We start from the raw sequence: 19,461 nt of genomic DNA on the forward strand, positions 1-19,461 counted from the left end.
TGCTAGTTAAAGAAAATGGAAGGTTTCATTAGCAGTAGTAATCAGATACCAGTTCATAAGATGGTGGGAATGAAAACCTGAAGCCACCAGCCAGCCTGAAGGATCTGAGTTTACCACCTGTGACACAGTGAAAGCTCATGTGAACACAGGGAGACCATTCAAAATCCATGGAGAAGGTACCGTAGCTGGAAATCTGCAAAAGATTTAACTGGAGATTACACTAAATAAGTGAAAATCTTGTGTAATTAATGAATTTTACTTCACTTTCAATCAATTGTTCAAAAAACATGTATGTTTATAACTAGAATATTGGATGATATGCTATAATAGTTGTTAATTGGAAAACTGAAATTCTACATGTCTCTCAACTTATACATTTTCATAGTTTAGCCCTTTTTGCTAATTGCTGATATACAGTATACTACATTTTTAATAAAATTCCTAGTAAATATTTAAAAAATTACAAGTGACACAGAATCACATCTTGGGTTCAAATCCTTGCCAAGTCAGTCTGCACATTCGGCTTTTCCTTTCCTGGATGCTTTGGTTTTCCTTCCACATCCCAATTATGTCCACGTGAAGGTGACTCACGACTGTAAACTTGCCAAAGATGGCTGAGGGAGTTGGTGTGCCCTGTTATAGGCTGGAACACCAACCAAAGTGCTGGAGCACAAACTTTGATTAAACAGAGTCTGAGATGGAATGGACAGAGTAATCAGGACAATAAGTTAAATAATGAATGTAGCTGACCGTTTTGATTTATTTTAATTCATTAATCTAATAGTATATTACAATTTACTACCATGCCATTATGTTTACAGTTAAACATTAACATATATTACATTAAGTTTTGGCAGTCTTGAAAAATCGTTTCATTGTTTTATGTTATTCCATTAAAAATGCAGAAACATTATGTTCAATCGTGTATATACATAACAACTTATTTTTAAATTTCCATAAGAAATGTAATTATTTACTTCTTGACACAGAAGTGCATAATAAACAATAATAGTTGTGTCAAATATTTGAAATATTGAAATATGTAATTCAGTTTGAATGTTTAAAGTCTAAATATTCTTGAGTGTAATAGATATTAGTAATTTTTCAGCCTGTGATGGAAGGCTAGATCGCTAGTAAAGGATCAAAAGTCAAAAATAACATCTCTTTCGCAATCATTAACCTTGAAATGGTCTAAAACAATATTCCACACGCTTATATTTGAAATTTATCATTTGTAACCTTCTGGGAATGGCTCTTAGAGGGCTAGGACTACCAGAAGAATCAAAGAATCAAAAATCAAACATATAATGATCAGCAACCTCAAAATAACATAAAACATTGCTTCAAAATACCATTTTACTGGTCACTTTGACTCTTCATATCCCATTAGGGGATGAACACCTGGGGTCAGTTGAAGTGGCCAGCCCAATTCCAAGTCCTTCTGATCATTTTTGTTGAAGACACCTAATGGTTTACCCTTTATCATAAAGATGTAATTTCCTGCTTAAAATATGGCCAAAATTAAAGGGGAACCCCAAAAAGCTCGAAGTCTTGCATAACTTGACATCATGATGAGTCTAAGACGTTTACCATATAGTATGTGGGAGCTTTCTCATACCGGTGAGTCCGATAGCACTGGACAAAAAAAGGGAGTTCTTGTGAACATAGAAAATTGATTTCAACTAAGCCAGCCTACCTCTTTGATATTATGCAGTGCCTAAATTATGAAAGTCGACAATAAGGCGTAACAGCGTCTAACACAGATTCAGTGGCATAGTCATAAACAGGCCTCAATTTCCAGGTAATTCCTCATTTGTACAGAGCCAGAATATTTCATTAAGCTTTGTGCAAGTACTTCACTTTCCTGTTACATCCCAAAAATGTGCCTGTGAAGTTAACTGGTGACAATGAATTATGAAGGTGTGTGTGCCTGGTGCTTTTTCTCTATTTTGCACAGAGGGCTGCAGATACCAGGATAAATTCTGACTCTCAGTTACCCTGCGGCAGCAAGTGTGTAAAATGAACGGATGGAAGCAACAATAAAGGCCATAAACTGCCTGGCATAATACTTCACTTATAAATATACAGTACATAAATTTAGCTATTTCAAAAATAAAATTGTAGGAGTTGGACTTAGACTTAGTTGGACTTTATTGTCTGCAGAGTTTAAAGTACAATTATGCCAGAAAATATAGTAGATAGATAGATAGATAGATAGATAGATAGATAGATAGATAGATAGATAGATAGATAGATAGATAGATAGATAGATAGATAGATTTGTAGCATACAATTTTAAAAGTAAGTTTCTCTGAGACCAAGAGAAACAATGTTAAAGGCTCTTCAGCTGCAAACACCTCCACTCTCTCAGCAGACCTTACAAAAAGAAAATCACATTATTTCACATGCCACACTAATAGTGCCTCTTCACCCCACTGATGAGCAATGGTAACCCATGGTGATGACATCCCAAAGATACTCTCCTCAGGATTAAAGCAAAACAAAGGTTACTATTAGAAGCAAATCGTTTTAAATGAACTGTGCATATAGACGAGAGAAAAGAAAAACCTTTGCAGAGACTAAATCCTCCTAATAGTGAGAAGAGCCAATCCGGAGAGAGTCATTTACTCAGGTTTTGTTTACCTTAGCACTCAAGAGTGTGGGCCTCACTGAGCTGACAGGCCATTTGAGCGTGCTCCACACAGCTGTGGAGAGCTCTGAGTGACAGCTTTGACCAGATAAACACCCTGAATGACAGACAGTTCAACAGCACTGGCATTCACTGTGCCCAATGAACCAGGCAGGAAAGGATTTTAACAACAAAACACACTCTACTTCAGGCTAATTTGTTCATCCAGAATTCTGCGAGCGAGTGGAAGCCTGTAAAACAGATGAATAATGGTTGGAATCAATGGCCTTTCAGAGAGAGGCCTCTTGCTTCTTGCTCTCCTGAGGCTGACAATAATAATGTAAACTGTCGCTAAATAAACAGTGTTCATATGTGAATTAAACAGCAAACAATATGGAAACTTTGTGCTTTCAGCACTTGCTTTCGAACTATTCAGATAAAATAATCAAACAAGTGGTCTAGGGAAGGCCCTGGTTAATATGTGCCGCAAGTTAAAGTCTCATGCAGGTGCTCTAGTCTCTTACAGGGCTCACTTCTTTTCACAAAACAAATAGTTAACCTAAAAGCACACCTATTTCTTTAACAATTTTAAAATAAATTTGTTGTTAAAAAATACACTTTAAAAACCTGACCGTGGTGTGCAACATTTTAGAACAGAAAGGTATAATTTGACTTGTTAACCTTAAATAATAGGTAAGACATTGGAATAGTAGCTGCACAGGTGTTTCTATTGACCTGTTTTTAAAATACTGACTAGGTAGGTGTATCTGTTGGCTAGATTTTAGTATTCGGGCTACAAAAGTGCAACTATTGGTCAGTTACTGTTATGCAACTCTTAGCAAGTGGTTTGTTCTTTTTTATTATGACAAAGCATCAATTACAACACTTTAGAACAGCAGCTACCTACAGTGAATGTATGTGTCGCTTTACTGAAAGTAACAACAGCTCAACAAAGGTGATGTGTTATAGCAATAAGTGACTAATACAAACACTATAGAAAAGCCCTTAAAGCTGCTACTCTGAAGTAATAACTAAATAAAATGTGTCTACTTTTTAAGCCAGGGGTTCTCAACGTCGGTCCTGGGTACCCCCTGGCGCTGCAGGTTTTTGTTCCAACCAGCTTCTGTTTTTAATTTAACTCCTTGGCTAATTAAATGAACTGATATTTCCCAATTTATGTGTTTAAGGAACAATATATTAATTAGAAAACTAAGTTTGCTAAAAAAAAAATAAAAAAAAAAAAAATTCAAATGTACCAAGCAGTTAAGAATAATGTGTTTTATTTTCTTTTTAACAGTATTTGTCTTGATATTCATTCTACTTTTCAAGGTGTTCTAATTGTTAAATTAATCCATTATTTACTAATTAGTGGGTCTGACGCTAAAGTAGTTGCAGCTTTTGATTATTCAGTGTTGTTTGCCAGTGCGTCCGATCTGCTTGTTTTAAGTTGTCATTATTAAGATACAATGAAGGGGGAAAAACTGCACAGAGAAAGGGCAAAGTATAATGAAATCAACAAAAGAAAGTTAAGCATTTAAATCTATAGCAAAAGCAGAAATATTTATAAATGTCTTATAAATGTAAAAATCATGCTGCTGTGCTTTTCTGAATGTCAAATAAAAGAAAAAAAAAACAGCTAATTAAATGAGCTCAGTGTTATCAGGTGTTGTCACTGATTAGGAATCTGGTTGGAACAAAAACCTGCAGCCACAGGGGGTCCCCAGGACCGAGTTTGAGAAACACTGTTTTAAGCAGATGATCACATTGAACAAGAAAACAAAGGTTGAATGTTGTTTTAAACATGTACAAACTACCAGAAAATAAGTGAAGTAACCTTCAAGCTTTGCATGATAACTTTGTCTCCCGTCCTCTCTATGGAACCTCCTGAGTAACTGCAGTAACATGCCTTCCTTATGCTAGCAGAATGTTCAAGTAGAAGTAAATCATTGGAAAGCAGGATGGATGCATTTGGGTGACTAACCTAAGTTCAGTCCACACTGCTACCCACATTGTCAGTAAAAGCATTCCTCTTTTTGTCCCTTTGCGTGGATTTAAGAAACAGTTATATTTAACTTTCAGTTACGGGAAATGACAAGAACCTTAAAACCAATATCATCAACGCGCCCACACAAATCTGAAGTTGCTAGATGTCCTACTAGAGGTGTGATATCAAATGAGATAACATGTTTCTGTTTTCACACATGTCCATGTAGTAGGTGTCTGGAGAGCAGATACCATTTCTTTCAGTATCTTCACAACAATAAAACAAATGCAATATTGAAAAACATACATGTTGGTGTGTAAGTCCAAGAACAGAATTCTGGGGACATCTTTGCATAGCAGACAATACATAAGGAAACTGAACTGTTATGTTTCCGATCTATCTTTTGTTATCATATAAAAAAGACCTAATAGGACAAAGATTAATTAAATGAAAGTGTGAAATTTCATAATGGGTGCAAGCTCTTGTGTTTAAATAAAAAAACAAAAAACATTTGATATAGTTTTTTTGGGATTTCATGTGCACATACATTAACTATGTTCCTAAATGTTTACACAATTTTGAGATAGACAGACAGACAGATGTCACATTGTGCATGAATGGCATGTTGGGAGATACACCAGCAATTAGAAAATACAATTAAATTTGTTACGGAACCAAAAATTTATTTTCTTAAATGTTATATTTTTTCCCAATACGGTCAGATATCTTGCTGTCATTTCTTTGGAGTCTGTCACATTTTATTGAGTAGGAAATAAGGCTATGAATTAAAATTTATATTTTACCAGTAATAATACAAGCTCATAGATAGATAGATAGATAGATAGATAGATAGATAGATAGATAGATAGATAGATAGATAGATACTCAATGTTGCCATTTTCTAAGCCCACTTATCCAGAGCAGGAACACAGGAAAGCTGAAGCCTAACCCCAGCAAGCACTGGGCACAAGGTAGGAATAATTTTAAGAAAGGATGTCAGCCCATCGTAGGGTGACCACACACACCCACACACTACAGTGGTTTACACTGCTCCCTTATAGTTCCAGGAGCGAAAGTTCAATTCCATTCCCACTCACTGCCTCTGTGATGTTTATATGTTTTCTCTGTATCCCTATGAGTTTTCTATAGATACCTAGATTTCCCAAAACTCTATATCACATTAATCGATTTCTTTAAATTGGCCACAGTGTGGTGGATTTTGCTTATGTGAGCCACGTGATAGAGAAGACATCCACTCTCTGTTTCTTTGCTGTTTTGTTTCCAAAATAGTAGAGATTATTGTTTGCCTCTTACAAGAGTGGAATGGAAAAAGTCGGTTCAGAACATTGATGGATAGATAGATGCATGGGTTTCAAATACCAAGGCTGCTGGATCAAATCCCATCTCTAACTTTCTGTGTGACCCTGAACAGGTCACTTAATCTGCTTGTGCTCTGATTGTAAACCATGTCTGAATACTACAATGCTAATCTTCGAAGTCATTTTGGATAAAGACATCAGTCAAATATATAATATAAATCTAAACAATAATACACACCTTACCTTTTCATTTGATACTGTTACAGTTATTAAATTGCTCAAAAAGATGGCTATCTAATGCAAATAATAAGAGAAATATTTTTTTTAAATCAAGCTTTTGAAAATGAAATCGTTTCACAACTTAAAAAGATTGCAATTAGGTCTGCCTTTGCCAGAAAAGAAATACATACTGGCAACAGGAGCCTCGTTTGTCACTAACCATTAGGCATTTTATTGTTTACATGATTATTTTATAAAGATTCTCTTTTTCTTTTGTGCCCTTTTTCATATTATTAATCACCCTCCATGCTATGCAAAATGGTTAATAGTTCATATACCTGTATATGATACTAGGCTATAAAAATAATGTAAAATTCTGAAAAGCACTTAATCCAATTCAGAGGCACAGGGGCCCTGGAAGCATTGGGCACAAGGCAGAAACCAAGATCAGGCCAGTGGCCAGTCCATCTAATGCTTAAATTCACAATTATGCAGGATGAAATTGGTATCAGCAGTCAGTCAAACAAGCATGTAACTTTATGGAATGTAAGAGGGAAACAAGAGAACCCAAAGGAAGAACCAAGCTGATAGGAGAAAAATGTGCTCTAGACTGTAGAAGCTGCTCATGAGCTGTTCTCGAACCAAAATGAAACCAATGAGATCAAATAAGTAAAAGAATTGATGTTTAATATAGAAAAATAACACAAAAGGAGGCAAAAAAGCAAAGCACAAGGAATAATTAAAAGTGCAAAAGAAAAACAAGAAAACAAAACCATATAACCAAAAAGGAACTTCCCCCATCAACTGTGGCAGCTATTTGATAAATGATCCATGGCAGAGCACAATTTAAAATAATCAGGTCTACAGCATGTAGACTCCGAAAGGGTTTGGGTATGAACATGACGGTGCTTGCTCTGGGGTTGATTGGGGTACTTGCTTGATTACGCATTCACTTGCAAATGTGAGTGGATCAGTCAGGTGCCTCTTCCATACCTTGGAGTAGGAAGAAGACCACATATGTCCCCAAATGGACAATATAAAGGGAGCCTGCACAAACCCACAGCATCTGTCTCAGAAGTGGTCTCCTTGTAGAGTGAGCAAATAGGAGAGCTCTGTTAGTCGGCCGTGCAGAAACCGTTTTTGAACGCTGACAGGGGAGCCCTTTCTGGTGACATCAGTTAATCTCTCTCTTTCTGTCAGATCTGACATTTTCTGCACAGCATCATTACTACACAAAAAAGGTGGCATAAGATAAAGTAGCCCACAAATCATGAAGTACATGCTGCCATGACCTTTGTAACACAACACTCTGTTGTAATGATCAACATGCTGACTTCTGAGGACTTTACTTTATATGATCTGCAATTTCAGTGACAACCTCAGAGGTACCTCGTGATTTTAATGCTTACATTTTTCAACAGAATATGAACCTATGAATTTTCCATGTTGCCTTACAAAAAGGAGAATAATAATAACATTTCCATCTTAATATGAGATGGTAAATGCATAGTAAATTTAATAATTCCCCACACTGGACATTCACACTCACCGGCCACTTTATTAGATACACCTTTTCAACTGCTTGTTAATGCAAATATCTGATCATTCAATCACATGGCAGCAACTCATTGCATTTAAGTATGTAGACTCTGTCAAGACCACCTGCTGAAGCTCAAACTATACATCAGTATGGGGAAGGAAACTGATTTAAGTGACTTTCAACATGACATGGTTGTTGGTGCCAGATGGGTTGATCTGAATATTTCAGAAACTGCTGATCTACTGGGAAGAGGAAAATATCCAGTGAATGGCAGTTGCCTGGGCAAAAATGCCTTGTTGATGCCACAGGTCAGAGGGGAATGGCCAGAATGGTTCGAGTTGATAGAAAGGCAACAGTAACTCAAATAGCCACTTGTCACTGCCTAGGTATGCAGAAGAGCATATCTCAATGCACAATACATCAAACCTTGAAGCAGATGGGCTACAGCAGCAAGAGACCACACCAGGTTCCACTCTTGTCAGCTAAAAACAGGCAAATGAGGCTACAATTTCGTATAGGCTCACCAAAATTGGACAATATAAGATTGGAAAAATGTTGCCTCTTCTGGTGTGTTTCGATTTCTGCTGTGACATTCAGATGGTAGGGTCAGATTTGGCATCTAGAACATGAAAGCATGGATCCATCCTGCCTTGTATCAATGGTTCAGACTGGTGGTGGCTGTATAATGGTGTGGTGGATATTTCCTTGCCACATTTTGGGTCCCTTAGTATCAATTGAGCACCATTTAAATGCCACAGCCTAATGGAGTATTGTTGCTGAGTATGTTTATCCCTTAAAGAGTGCAGTGTACCCATCTTCTGATATCTATTTTTAGCAGGATAACTCACCATGTTACAAAGTTCAAAACATCTCAAACTAGTTTCTTGAACATGGCAATGAGTTCATTGTACTCAAATGGCTTTCACAGTCACCAGACATCAATCCAAATACAGCACCTGGTGGAAACGGGAAATTCGCATCGTGGATGTGCAGCTGACAAATCTGCAGCAACTGTGTGATGCTATCATGTCAATATGGACCAGAATCCCTCAGGAATGTTTCCAGAACCTTGTCGAATCTATGCCATGAAGAATTAATTAGTTCTGAAGGCAAAAGGGGTTCCAACCCGGTACTAGCAAGGTGTACCTAATAAACTGGCCAGTGAGCGTATACTGTAAGTAAAACATACAAGGCTCGTTATATATTTCCTTTTCAATTATAATGGTATAAGTAGCCAGTGTGAAATTCAGCAGTTGCTTTATTCACGTTTGCATTAACGAATCAAACGATTCAAACCTATCAAAGCTTTATTGTCAAAGTGATTTGTTACCGATCTCACTTTGCACGCATCTTACTTTCAAACAATTACTTCAACAGACACAGTGAGCTCAGTCCTTTGCCGCTGACTAAGTCTATGACCCTGGCTGCACTTCTTGAAAAATATATACAGTATGCATAAGTAAGGGTAATGTATCGTGATCTTCTAAGATAAGTAAGAAGTCTACCAAATAGATGATGAATAATGATGAAAACAAAATAAATTAAAACACTTTTCTAGGCTAAAACAGACATTATTTGATTTGATTACAGGCACATCATCTGTCATCAGTGTACTTTGCCACTAATCAAAAAGGTACTATCCTTCTGCTTAGAGGACTTGACATACTGTATTTGTTATTCTATACAACTCCACCCATTGGATGATTTAAAATTCAAACAATCAGCAGATGAGACATGTTTCACATGCACATTAAAGGAGTGTCTTTTGAAACTGGGGCCTGGCAAGGCTCTCTGGGGATTTCACCAAAAATGACAATTATCTGATTCAAATCATACACTGCTTACTACTTCCTTTAATTAAAATATTTGTGTATATCTAATATAGTGGGATTAATAAAGTATCTATCTATCTATAGTGTGAATTAATGTGAATGGCACTCTCTTATTAAAATATACTGTGTATCTTTAAATCTTACCTCAGAAAAAACAGGCTTATCTGAAACATTAAAAATTGATAGGAAGACAGGATTACACATGGTAAAATCCTGGAGTGGTTTATGCCTTTTCATAAATGGAGAAATTCATAAGATTTACAAATAAAGTCTAGGAATTTGACAAGTATTGTAGATAGTTTCCATATATTATTATTATTATGAATCGGTGAGATCAGACTGAATAGAGAGTAAAATGGATGGAAGGATGAATGGAATGTTATTATCATTAGCAATATTTTAAAAGCTATTGTGAAATCCAGACATTGGCATGCATGCCATACTTTCGAAATTCTAAATTATATTCAACTCTTCTTGTGACAATATGTTTTTATTAACCTGTATCACAGTTGACAGCACTAGGAAAAACTGCTTGATATCATCACAAAGCACTTGTACTGTACACAAAGCAGACAGATATCAGCAAGAAAAATACTCCTGTTCACCCCTTGGGATAAACATTAGAGCCCAACACAAGCCATTAGATCTCCTCTATCAGACGGCCTGCCAGCCCAGTCTACTTCACAGATACTGTAGAAGGGGGAGTGGGCCATTCCCTCTCAATCCAGTCAGCAAGGAGAAAGAAAGAAGAAAACACATGAGAAATGAAAGATGATCAATTCCTGCTCAGGACAAGAATTAAATGAACCTTAAGATGAGAGTCTTTTATTCCACATTCTGTGGCAGGAGGCTGCTAGACCTTGCCCCTCCATATGCATTAAATCCTATTAAAATTGCCTTCATTTTAAGGTATGCTGCCTGGGAACAGATTCAAAAAGGCAGCTTACTCTTGAGAGTGGCTTTAGGGTGAAGCAGGAGAGTACACCTGCGATTTTCAAGAAATCATTTTCATAAAGTACTTCCACTTGCGAGTATAGGCAATAATTAGATGCCTTGAACCTTCACATATTCCAAATCCCCATACATCTAACATGGACGTCCTCTACAAGTTCCCTGAATCACAAATTTTACTATCTGTTCCCTTTCTGTTCCTATTTCCACCATCCACAAAAACATTGTTTAAAATATTCTCATTTCCCTTAAAAATGGCTTAAATAATGGAATATATAAAAACACACACAAATTCAAAAGTATATTTTAACATTACAATGTCATACAACATTGACTTTGTTACATACTGTTCTGTGTTCTCGATCTGCTTGCTGTTGGGGTGAAATAAGAATTGTGGCTGTATTCTTCTTGTTACTTGGAAGTGAAAGCACTGAAGGTCCCTAAGATAATTCTGAACCATCCCTTCCAGTCACAATAAATTCTGAAACATCCCTTCCAGTCACAACCTTTAATATTTGCATAAAATGCAACAGGTGAAGGTGGATGTCAATTTTAATAAAAGGTCTGGAATTCAGCCATTGATATAACTGAATGTGTGAAAAGAAAGTGCAATGTGCATACTCAGATCGATACATAAACAGATTGCCAGATATTCAAAGTTACAAACTTACACATAGTGACTGGAGTCCCAAGCACAATGGAAGGACAAACTCTTTCTTTTTCAATCTGTAAACATTTACTTATTTGGCTGACACCTCAACATTTATGATACAATTGGTTACATTTCTTTTGGTTTTCCAATTGGAGCCCATGCAGGTCAAGTGACTTCCTTGTGGTCATACAGTGTCAAGCAGCAGGATTTGAACCCACAACCTCACATCTTCTCTGGCCAGACTTGGAGCCATCTTTGACAGAGTTCTGAACTTTGATTCCAATATTTTTGCGGATGTTAACATTTTATTTGCTATGTATTTAAACATTTTTTAAATGGGAAGACTCAAGACACAGTGTCAAGTTCTGCTGGCTCCAAGCCGCAGTGGCCTGGGTTTCATTCCTGGCTTAGCCATTAACCCTGTGCATTCTTCTAGTTTTTTTTTTTTTATATGGCAGTTTCCGTCACTCAAAAGACATTCATGTTAAGGTGATTTACAGCTCTCTATTGGCAATGTGCAAATGAGGGTAGCTATATACCCTGCAATACACCCTAACTAGGACTCATTAGTACCAAAAGCTGTTGTTACATTCCTAAGAGATACCTAACACTATGTGTCAATATAAAGTGCTAAGTTGGCTCAAACCGATAGTCTATTAAAGAATGCTGTTAAACGTATTTAATGTGCATTAATTAAAGGGAGAGTTTCAGCATCTTCAAGTCTGGGATGTCCATTAAGTATTACAAAAGAGGTCAACTCCATAGGATCTTTGTAAATACTTTCTGGAAAACACCCTCATTTTCTTCTAACGAACAGAATTTTATAATGGGCATTTAAATTGAACTTCATTATATACTGTATTTGTTGTGTTACTTTTTTTTTTAAAGAAAAAGATTAGCCACAGTAAAACAGCAAAATAAATATACAAACAAGAGGAAATTGGTCACAACCTGCATCAGATGAGCTGCCTTCTATAAGGCAAACACTGGGCAAAAGAGACAGAGGCAGCAACTGCAGTTATGTCAATAGTGCAGTTAACAGGACTCATGGCCTATTTTACTGTACCTCAACATCTTATTGCATTCCTTTCCTTGTGGCATTCCACATTTGTTAAATATTTTCCAATCACTTTAGAATGGAATAAAAACTGATAACGAAAATATTGACCAAAATAATGTAAGCCATATCAAGCAAATGCAGTTTTCCGGTACACTTTTCTGGAGAGAGCTTATAAACCTCATCAGATAAGTATTAAAAAGGGCAAATGGAAACATCACCAGAGGTATTACCATGAGAGAAAAATGTAGCAAGGGTAATAAAAAAAAAGAAAAGAGAGGGATAGAGACGAGGGAGAGTAGGAAGGGTCACTGTTCTATACATATATATAACATATAACACATATACAGTGTTCTATACACACGTGTTCTGTTTGTTATTTTGGAAGTGCCTTTTGATGAAACAGGAGTGATTGAGAAAGACAGCAGCAGGGCATGCATAAATAAATAAATAAATAAATAAATAAATAAAAAGTGCCCCCAGGGTTACATGCTAATCTGTTAGACTTTTGTCTCAGAGTGTGTCTCACTACTGGCAAGTTCCTCATCTTACTTTCACCTTTTGTTTTATTCTCCTTTTTATAAATACAACAGATAATTATATCTAACATTTGACAACAACCAGCCTACAAATGAGTTATGTACAAACTTTAGTTGCCAAATGTATGCCCCCTTGGCTAAGTGTTGGACTATAAACCGCAAGGATGCTTGTTCAATCCAAACCTCTGAATGATTATGTGATCCTATGCAAATTTTTCTAACCTGCCAGTGTTCCACTGGCAGAAAAATGTCAACAAATCAAAGTGTGATTTGTATGTCACTTCAAATAAAAGTGTCAGCAAAATAAATACATGCAAAGTTTGCGGCGTATTTATGTAAAACGCTTCAATAGCTCAGGAGCAATAAAACCTGAAAATGTGATTTGTATCTGTAATAGGGCTCACAGTGAGCCACTTGGAGATTTAACTTTGACATCACAGCTGTTGCAGTCAAATGACCCAATAAGCCACTTGATTTCCACTGGCCTGACAAAGCTAGGGAACAGTGTCCTAAAAAGTGAGCAGGCATCTCACGAGCTACTTCCTAACCCTTTGACCATCACTCGTAGGGGGTGTGAAGACATCAGGCACCATCAGAGGGGGCTCTAGTTGTAGAACTAAAGTCTAAAGTCACAAAGGGACCTGGCAGAGGTTAGCTTTCAGGGAGGAATAGATTGACTAATAAAACTGGTGATTAAAAATTTTAGGACCTGCATACACTGCAAGTCAATTCTGGGATGTTCCTGCTTTGCGTGGTCACAAGCTAGAAAATATTCCAGCTCCAAAGGAGGCAAGATATGGACCAGACTTGGAAGGTGTACATGTCTTTTGCAGGACACACTTATATTAGTAAAAGAAAACCAAAGGTATCTGTCACAAGGTTTTTTGAAACAGTAGCAACTAGAAAATAAACATTTGTTGTAAAAACAAAACCTAATATCAAATAACCATATTTTTCATTTTAGCCAAAAACAAAAAGTCAAAAACAAATAGTGAGGATATTTGCAAATGCGTAAGACTAAATTAACACGACAATGAGCAGAAATTTTGTTTCATGTTATGCCAGATGATTTGGAATCATGTGCGTCGATCCTTATGTGGTTGCATCTATGACTTAATCTGTCACACACTCCTAGGAAGGACTGGAAGTCTTCATAAAAACTCACAATACGAAAATGTAACAAGATAATGATGATGTGATAAAATGCAAAAGTATCTGAACATAATTAATCCTTCAAATAAAATTTTGGCAATATATAATTCACTTATCTGAACCCTCAAAAATTAAGAAAAAGACTACCAAAGGCAAAAGATGAAGTCACAGTTAAATTACAATGAAACAAGAATCATAAGACATGAATTGTTACGATGTGACATACTAACAGGTAATATGCAATACTTTATTAGAGTTCAGCTTGCCTGCACATAGGTACATTGTGGTTTTTACAAAATCAACAACCCAGCCTACAGTTGATATCAATTTCAGTTGCAATGTAATGACATAATTGATGACTGAACACAAATTTAACAAATGGATATCATGAGGATATTAGAAATAAATTTGATCCATTAGGCTTTAAAGTCAAGGCTGAGGTAAAGAACTTAGGGATAATTATTGACTCTGACCTAAACTTTAAATCACATATTAATCAGATTACTGGGACAGCATTTTTTCACTTATGAAATATAGCAAAAGTTAGATCTCATAACTTTGCAAGATGCTGAGAAGTTAGTTCACACTTTTGTTTTCAGTCAGCTAGATTACTATAACACACTTCTTTCAGGACTACCCAAAAAAGACATCAATCGATTGCAACTAGTGCAGAACGCAGCTGCCAGAATCTTAACTAGGAAAAGAAAATCCGAGCAGATCAATCAAGTTTTGACGTCACTACAGTGGTTACACGTGCCATTTACAATTGACTTTAAAATACTGCTTATGGTTTACAAAGCCTTAAATAATCTCACTCCATTCCAAGAGGTGAACTTAAAAGAAATGGTGAGGCGGCCTTCCGCTTTTATGCACCTAAAATCTGGAATAGCTTACCAATAGAAATTCGCCAGGCGAATATAGTGGAGCACTTTAAAAAAACTGCTAAACACCTATTATTTTAACATGGCTTTCTCATAGCTTTAAATTTAGTGTAACCCTGATATTCTGTAGATGCAGTGAATTATCATTTTTATCATGGCTCTGCGATTCGTACTAACCATTACTTTTTCTGCTGTTCTTTTTCTAGTTTTCTTTTTCTAGTTTTTCTGTGGTGGCGATCTGATGGATTGAAGGCCAGATGTCCGCATGACCATCATCATCTTATTCTTCAATGTGAAGCCTGAAAACCATGAGGACTGATTGAGATAATTTATGTTAGGTAGAATGCCCAGTGAGTGCTGGGTGGTCTCGTGGCCTTGGAACCCCTGCAGATTTTGTTTTTTTGGCTCCAGCACTCCGGAGTTTTGCTTTTTTTTAGTTTTTTTTCTGTCTACCTGGTCATCTGACCTGACTTTATTTTTTGTCAATTAGTATTGCCTAATCCATCCATCCATCCATTATCCAACCCGCTATATCCTAACTACAAAGTCACAGGGGTCTGCTGGAGCCAATCCCAGCCAACACAGGGTGCAAGGCAGGAAACAAACCATGGGCAGGGCGCCACCCAACCGCAGATTGCCTAATCTTATTTTAATTTTTTATAAACCTTTCTTTATCTTGTAAAGCACTTTGAGCTACGTCATTTGTATAAAAACGTGCATTATAAATAAATATTGTTGAAATGAACTGGGGGGTGGCACAGTGGCGCAGTGGCAGCGCTGCTGCCTCGCAGTTAGGAGACCCGGGTTCGCTTCCCGGGTCCTCCGTGCATGGAGTTTGCATGTTCTCCCCGTGTCTGCGTGGGTTTCCTCCGGGCGCTCCGGTTTCCTCCCACAGTCCAAAGACATGCAGGTTAGGTGGATTGGCGATTCTAAATTGACCCTAGTGTGTGCTGTGGGTGTGTTTGTGTGTGTCCTGCGGTGGGTTGGCACCCTGCCCAGGATTGGTTCCTGCCTTGTGCCCTGTGTTGGTTGGGATTGGCTCCAGCAGACCCCCGTGACCCTGTGTTCGGATTCAGTGGGTTGGAAAATGGATGGAAATGAACTGGGGCTGTTCCCCGTCCCTTCCTTTTATATGTATTTTATATCCAGCGCCTCCTTATGATAAACACTTATTTTGCTGCAGTCACATGATGGGAGGACAAGGGAAATAAAAACAGGGAAAACTGATGGTGGTGTTACGGAAGCATTGCATTATTTTGCCTGCACAGCAGCCAACATTTAGTATTCTTTTAATTTTTCGTGTTTTGGGTTTGGCCTTTGATTTAAGGGTGTACTCACACTTGCAATTCGTTCTGTGCCTAAGCATGTTTGTCTGCATGTAACCTCACAAAGTCTAGTTTGTTTGGCTAGTGTGATCGATCCGTACAGGGTAAATCATACCGTGCCCTGGCCTGCTTGGAACAGGTGGATCAGAGTATGATTCAGCAGCATTCCGGAACACTGTGATTGCTAAATGTGCCCGAGCACGGAAAGCAGACATGACGTTGATGCAATAAGTCAGATAGTGCAATTCTCATTTTGTTCACTATCCTTTGGGTTTTTATTCTCACATTACACATTAACGTGAATTGTAGTGGGCAAGAAAAGCTGCAAATTCCTCCATTAACATCATTTGTCACTATAAAAATCTTCTCGCACATGCAGAACGATTAACAGCAAAACGCTGTACTGCACACTCAATAAATGTTTTAGAGGCTAGAGCGTTATCCTGCCCTACACGACTCCAAAACAACCACAAAATAAGTAAAATCATTTTGACTTGCATGCTGTTATTCTGTGTTTGGATCTTCTTGTGGCTTTACAAGAATTAGCATGGCCATGACGAAAGTGTGCCCAGGCCCAGAACGTTAAGCACAGTAGGAGTGCAGGCCAACAAGGGAGTAGGAAGTGTGGGACATTCATGCTTGGGCATGATACGGAACAAACGTACCTAGTGTGAATACACCCTAAGATGTTGATTTTGCTTCTGCCCTAATCAACTCTTTGTTGGCTGTTTTTGAATTTCTTTTTATGTTTGCCCCTTTTGGAATTTGCTATTATACTAACTACCTGCTTGTGTTTGAACCTCTGTCTGATTTCTCAATACTCTTTTGAATTACTAAAGGCAATTAAATCAACTGCTTTATACGTATCTATTTCCTTGTTGGTTTGTCTCATTCTGCATACTAACCCTAGGCTCACGTGTCAGTCATGTTTCAGCCAAGAAACTCAAATTTTTTTCTGCTGGAACGTTAGTACCAGTTGAATACTCTATATAAAGTTACACTTTTTTGAGGCTGATACGCATGTAATAAATATAACATACATTATTGTTTTGTCTGGTCTTGAAAGTATGATAAAAAGCAAGGGTTTTACTGCTGTTCTCTCTGAATACATTTTCTGAATTTTGACTTACTGAGTACAAATTTGGCCAGTTATACAAGATGTATTTTGGGGAAAATAAAAATGTACCTCTCTCTCAAAAGATGTTACTTAATAACCTGCAAAACCCAGTAAGGATCATTTGTCAAAGTTTTTCACTCATTTGCTTTTTCACCCACTTTTTACCCACTAACCTTAACTGACCAGGCCACTCCATATCCAGTGACAGTCTCCAGCTTTCCTTGAGAAACTGCAAGGTGCTCACAGGCGAGTAATATACTGTGTGTGTGTGTATATATATATATATATATCCCTGGGTGGTGTACTCAGTCCCCTTCTGTTCACCTTGCTGACCCACAACTGTACAGCTTAATACGGCTCTGTCACCACCATTATGTTTGACACAACAGTGGTGGGTTTCATCAGCAATGGGGATTAGTCACCTTACAGAATGGAGATACTACAATTGGTGAGCTAGTGCAAGTGCAACACTGTGTCTCTTAATGTGGACAAGGCAAAATAGATGATTGATGACTTTAGAAAGGGCCATGCTCTCCTCACTCAAAACTACACATCGAGAAATCTGCTGGGGAATTGGTCAAGAGCACCATATTCCTTGGAGTGCACCTGACAGATGACCTTACACAGTCAATTTACACCACATCCACAGCCAAGAAGGTGCAGCAGCACCTCCACTTCCTTTGTAAGCTGAGGAGGGCAAGCCTAACTTCCTCAGTTCTCCTTGCATTCTATACTATCATGAGTGTTCTGGACAGCTGCATCACCATCAGGTTTGAGAATTGCAGTGTCGCTGACCACAAATTCTGCAATGGATAGTTGACACAGCAGAAAAGGTTATTGGGACTTCTGAACCCTCCATTATAGACATCTTTATTAAAGACAGCTTTACTAAGCCTATAGCATTATGGAAGTTCGCTCCCACCCCTCCCAAAGTCTCTTTGTTCCACTCCCACTTGCAGAAGGTTGTGTAGTATGCAAACCAGTTCTGCCAGGTTCAGCAACAGCTTCTATCCCTTAGCTGTCTGGAGCCTAAACTTTGTACTGCCACCCTGTCCTTAGAAGTTTATTTATATACAGTACATCTGTTACTACCGTTGTTTTTATTATTAGGTGTTATTATTCATTTATTTGTTAGTATTTACTCATGATTTTATTTTATTTATTTATCATCTTTTAATAGTATAGTATAGTATAGTATAGTAAGGTTCTTTACTTGTCTTGCACTTGTCCTTTGTATATGTTGCACTGCACTCCAGGGGTACTTTATTTCGTACCACTGTATGTTGCAATACTTTCTATGCATGGTATGAAAATAAAGAGACTTGACTTGACTTGATAAACCGGTTGAACTGACTACTTCATTTCTAACACTGGGCTGAACATGTAATCATAAATAAAGCCATTATTTTTTCTTTCATTAGAAATTTTAAAATGCATATACAGTAAATAGAATTAATTGATATCAATCTCTGAAGGAATATGAGATTTTCTGTAATTGCTTCACAATTAGTTAATCAAAATATATTTTACATTGGGCTCCTGCACAGCACATGACCTGAGGTTAGAAAAAGGTTACTGGAGTAAAAGATGAGTATATACATACTGTAGGTGAGTGATGTTATTGTTGTTATATACCACATGCACAAATGACAGTAAATGTTAATACTGGAAAACAGTTTGATCTTTGCATGATGCAAATATTTAAAAGCATGTGGACGATTCTGAGCACAGCTTAAAGAAATTCTTATTTTTCTTTCAGTGTGCAAAAGTAATGCTTAATTTCCCTAAAGCTTACAGAGCATATTATTAAGTATTGGTAAATTAATCATGTGTCATTTAACAGTTATTTTGCAACAAAAAAAAAATGAAAAATTCATTATACTTCAAAACGTTGCATCATTTCATTGCAAAACAGTTCTTTAAAAATAGGCACTTGATTAGTTGAAGAAACCATTTATAGTAGTCTCCTTTAGTTATTATAAAACGGGTTTTCAAAATTAACTTCTTGCAGTGCTTGCTACCCTTCACCACGTATGCAATAAAGAAAGGGTGATGCTTTTGTCAAAGAAAGAAGAAAAACATTTATTCTGTCAACAAAAATAACACATGCTTAACCAGTTTCAAGAAATCTGCCTTATATTGAGAAAAAAAAAAAAATTTATTCAGACGTCATCAAGTTAGCAGGACCCAGAAAACAGCTCGAAACACAGCTAACAGAATACAAGAAAGACAAGCAGTGAATGATGAAGCTCAGGGGGGAATAA

At 37.1% G+C, this 19,461-nt stretch overlaps 1 protein-coding gene across 1 annotated transcript in view; it reads right to left on the bottom strand.

Annotated features, from left to right (window-relative positions):
- The window catches only part of wwox (WW domain containing oxidoreductase), a 1,268,497-nt gene that overhangs the window by 15,667 nt on the left and 1,233,369 nt on the right, over positions 1 to 19,461 (bottom strand). The window lies entirely within an intron of this gene.

The sequence above is a fragment of the Polypterus senegalus genome, chromosome 9 (assembly GCF_016835505.1).
Source record: "Polypterus senegalus isolate Bchr_013 chromosome 9, ASM1683550v1, whole genome shotgun sequence".
In the NCBI taxonomy this organism is placed as follows: domain Eukaryota; kingdom Metazoa; phylum Chordata; class Cladistia; order Polypteriformes; family Polypteridae; genus Polypterus; species Polypterus senegalus.